This window comes from Apis dorsata, unplaced genomic scaffold, assembly GCF_000469605.1.
Source record: "Apis dorsata unplaced genomic scaffold, Apis dorsata 1.3 scaffold_696, whole genome shotgun sequence".
Taxonomy (NCBI): Eukaryota; Metazoa; Arthropoda; class Insecta; order Hymenoptera; family Apidae; genus Apis; species Apis dorsata.
Genome location: NW_006263875.1, coordinates 39,382 through 43,665, shown reverse-complemented (window position 1 = coordinate 43,665; position 4,284 = coordinate 39,382). Strand labels below are relative to the sequence as shown.

Below are 4,284 nucleotides of genomic sequence, written 5' to 3'. Positions count from 1 at the left end.
CTCTCTCTCTCTCTCTCTCTTTGTCTTAATATATCGTAAGAACCGCTTGATCGAAAATAAATCCTGCTCGACCTTGATCTGTAATATAAATGTAATAATAATTTAATAGGATATAAGAATAAAATATCTTTTGTTCCACTGCGAAGACCATCGGTTGGTAAATGATGATCGAGTCGAGAGCAGAGTCATTAATCACTCCGTGCCTCGATCGTTATTAGCTCGCCGCGCCATCGAGGCTACTCAAATGTTTATTTATCATTTATTAACTCTTATTATTATTTCTCTCTGACCTGCATACATTTTATTTTGTCTTATTTATTTATTTATTTCCTTTCTTAATCCCCTCTTGAACGCCGCCACCTGATCGTTGATAACGTGGTTAGATACTCGACGAATAGTTAGAGTTAAACTTATCTACTGCTCGTTCGAGAGATGGTACGTTCCACAAACGGCTCTTATCCGAATTAAGCGTGTCTGAACACGAATCATTCACCGACAATTCACTTATACGATTCTCTAATCGATTCGAAACGAAAGAATCGACGAGCTGAGAGAGTATCGATGAATAATCCAACGTCTATATACACTGGAATAATTTTTCATAAAGAGTATTAAAGTTAAGGCGAACTTTAAGGTTCACCTTTGGGAAGTGTAGATGCAGCGTTAATTCCTTAGCCTTCGAACCGATTGTAACGCCGTTGGTCACTTCATCCTGGTGGGCTAGAGCAAACGACTTGGCGTGTCCCTCGTTCATAAATCATCTCTTCTCGCGCTATCGTCAGATCTCGAGCGTTTGTCAGCGTGCGTGTGCACGGTTCACCGCTGCTGTTCCTTCGCCGGCCGGCTTCCGTCAGGCCCGTGCGAACATGGCGCCCTTTTATTTTGTTACAACGCAATCCGTCACTCGATCCTCTCTCACCATCTATTATGTAACTTTCCATTAATCCGATCTATTTGTCTCGGTGATCCTGATTAATCCAAAGATTGATACGACGATTGGAAATTCTAATTGTAGATCAATTCTGCAGAATTTCCACTCTGGAAATGGAAATAAGATTAAAATTTTTGTGGAGGAAGAATGTAAAATGTAAAAATCGATTACGAAAGACTAAGGTAAGAGTTATTAATTCGTAAATATCTAATAAAAAAATAAGAGGGAAAAAAAAAAAAATAAAAAGCGTATCTATAAATGTAACGATCGATGAAAAATGTCGGTATTTGATAGTGAACTTTAAGAGGTCGAGAGAGACAGTCGAGTGTCTGTACGTATACGTCACTGTAAAGTTTGCCGTAGTTCCGCCTACATTGGGGTTGCGTTCGTGTCAAGGGGGTGTTAGGGGGTGTTGGTTGAGGTACGGTGCAAGAAGAAACGAGCTTGGTTGAGCCGGGGGAAAGGGTAAGGGACGTGGGACGAATTAAAATCAGGGGCCACGCTGACTCGGATATTTTATCCGTTTTGTTTCAATTTTGCCCGTTTTACGTACAGGCCTGTTTTTCCAGATAGAAGTAAAACATTCGAGTTTTTATTTTCGCGAAAATCATCATTAATTCAAAAAACGACTCCCTATTTTCGTAAGCTTTTAAGATAAAAATGGGATATTTAAGTTTATGTGTGTATATATATATTTTTGGAAGAAAATTCGCCTCGTTTGTTAAGTCTAAACCCGTTTGACGTGTCATTTACTATTAACTTTAATTCGAACATTAAGCTTATCATTGTTCTATCCGATAAGCTTGTCTCAGTTTACGTTTCCTCGAAGTAGGAATAGATTCTCAATCTCCTATTTGTCTAATATCTTCAATATCGGCCCATCATCTTCAATTTTGTCGTTTTCGTTGAAAATTATCTCGACGGTGTGGGAATGGAAATTAAAGAAATTGAAATAAAAGTTGAACGCGTAAAACAGGGCAGAATCGAGTGGATATCGTAGTGGGTGTAAGCTTTGAGTTCGAGTACGAAGAGTTTAATTTAGAGGGATCTTATTTAGAGAGAGAAAGAGAGGGAGAGAGTAGTGTAACGAAATTAGTTCTGGATATGAAGGACTTAGTTTGCCTAGGTAATGTGAAAAAGTATGCTTACCTATGAACGAGGGCTTAAGTAAGAGGTAACCTGGATAAGACACAGTGCACAGATATTAATCCTGTAATGGCACATTCAGGTCTTTTATTACTCCAATAAGACACTCGTTTCCTGTACTGTAATCGTGCATTGTAAAACCGTGGCAAATATGAATCTCGTATAACTTTCTCCCCAACATCTAATTACAAAATGGTCTAAAAATAGCCATTCGAAGGTACATCTTTGATGAATTTTTTCCCAATTTTTATATAAAAAAAAAACAAATTAAACGATCCAATGTACCGATATCCGTTCGAAAGAATAATCATTGCGAAAATTTAAATGTAAAAATTAACGGAAAAGTTTGTCATAAATATCGAATTTTCAAAGTTCGAAGGAAAATTTGTCGAGAAGAAATAAATGTAAAAACTGTGAGAAGCCGATAACACGATCCTTGGTTATTCAATTATCCAAATCTGATTCGTTCCAAAGGTTTTTTTTTTTTCTTTCTTTTTTTTTTTTTTTTTTTTTTTTTTTTTTTTTTTTTAATTATCGAAACGTTTCAAATAGACGAGGAAGCAAGCTCAGTTGCAATATCTGCCGAATTCCGCCTCTATCCGGTAGCGAGCGCGCCATATTATTCATTTATAATTACTCGTTTGCGCGTTTTGCATTCCCGGTTGCAAGGTAACCTTATTTCCAGTATCGCAAAATAAATTTCACCGCCCCTCGTGCCGTATTTCTAATTAGCGGGCGGCCCGAAAATTTCCACCAAATTTCGGGGGCAAAATTGACGATCGCGAAATAATTGCGAAAGCTGAAAGCCGGGCAAAATCCAGGTTTAGGCTCGCCATTTTGTCCCTCGCCTTTTTTTTTTTTTTATCCTAGAGCCAGCTCTAATCTCAACGTATAGAGAAATATTGCACGTGTTCCGCTTCACCGAGTCGAAACTGCACGGCAGCGTTTCTTTCCGATCGAGCTTCGTCACGTTGCACGATATGAAATATGCCCAAGTATTTCTCTCCTCTTCGTTGCTGACGTCCAAGCTACCACATTTTTTTTTTATTATTATTTCCTTTGCGACGACTGAATATATTTTTTTGAACAACAACGAGAGCTTTATATTTCGTCGTTAATCCATCCCTGAAGAATGGACGAATCAATTTTTTTTTTTGTACGAGCATCAACGAAAACAGGAACGATCGGTTTCTCGAAATGAATATAAGAAATTTTTTGGCAACGAATATTGGTTTCGACGTGTTATAGAATATGTATCCGTTATTGTACTTCTTCTTCTTCTTCTCTCATTTAACTTTATTTTTTTTATTTTGGATTCTTGCACGTGAGATCATTGTTTCGAAATATACATTGTGAAAAGATATTTAGTCATTCGATGACTAAACGCGATATTTGTATCCAAATGGTGATGCGAAAGAATAATTTTTTTGTTTGATCCTCTGACCGATTATGTTGTACGTATGTATACATGTATTTAATGACCAAAGTGCATTGCACTGCGGGAAAATGACGCATTATGTAAAATTTGTATCTATTTTATTCAATGTACATATCACGGTAATGCGATGATAAAGATGAAAGCTTAATGCAATAACGTTTGAATATATAATAATAATAATAATAATAATAATAATAATAACAACAACATAATAATAGCGACAAAAAATTCGTGCTATTATGGAATGCATCCTCAGTGACGAACTGCTAATGAAGGATTAAATCCAATTTATCTGAAAACTAATGTTTCAATTTTCAAATTGGATTTTCTTGAAAACGAACATTATTCTTTCTCTTTCGACTTATTTTTCTAAATTGATCTTATTTATAGTTGAATTAAATTAAAAAAATCGCGTCATTATATTTAATATTCATTTAATAATCAACGTAATATCTTCGTGGTAATTTTGATTTCGATAGTTTACGATTTCATTGATGAAAGATTTATTTTTGATTTTTCATTCTTATAAAAATTCAAAAATATTCCGTATCATCGATTTGTTTATTTTAATATTTAAAAAAAAAAATCGAAATTCCACGTTATTATTTTATATATTTTTTTCATTACGAAAGTCGAAATTCCGCATCAATGATATTTATCGATTTCTTTGAACAATAAACGGGCAAAACTCCGCATCATCAATATTTTTACCAATTATTTCATTTCAAAAACGCAAATATTTTTGTCAAAGTAAAATAAAATAAAATAA

General features: G+C 35.0%; 1 protein-coding gene and 1 long non-coding RNA gene across 10 annotated transcripts in view; one reads left to right on the top strand and one right to left on the bottom strand.

Annotated features, from left to right (window-relative positions):
• LOC116186448 overlaps window positions 1-3,362 on the bottom strand; it is a 19,043-nt gene extending 15,681 nt beyond the window's left edge. Inside the window, exon 1 of the long non-coding RNA XR_004151446.1 lies at window positions 3,347-3,362. This is a non-coding gene — a long non-coding RNA (uncharacterized LOC116186448). The remainder of the gene's footprint in view (window positions 1-3,346) is intronic.
• LOC102672458 (LIM domain-binding protein 2) overlaps window positions 1-4,284 on the top strand; it is a 143,859-nt gene that overhangs the window by 121,922 nt on the left and 17,653 nt on the right. The window lies entirely within an intron of this gene.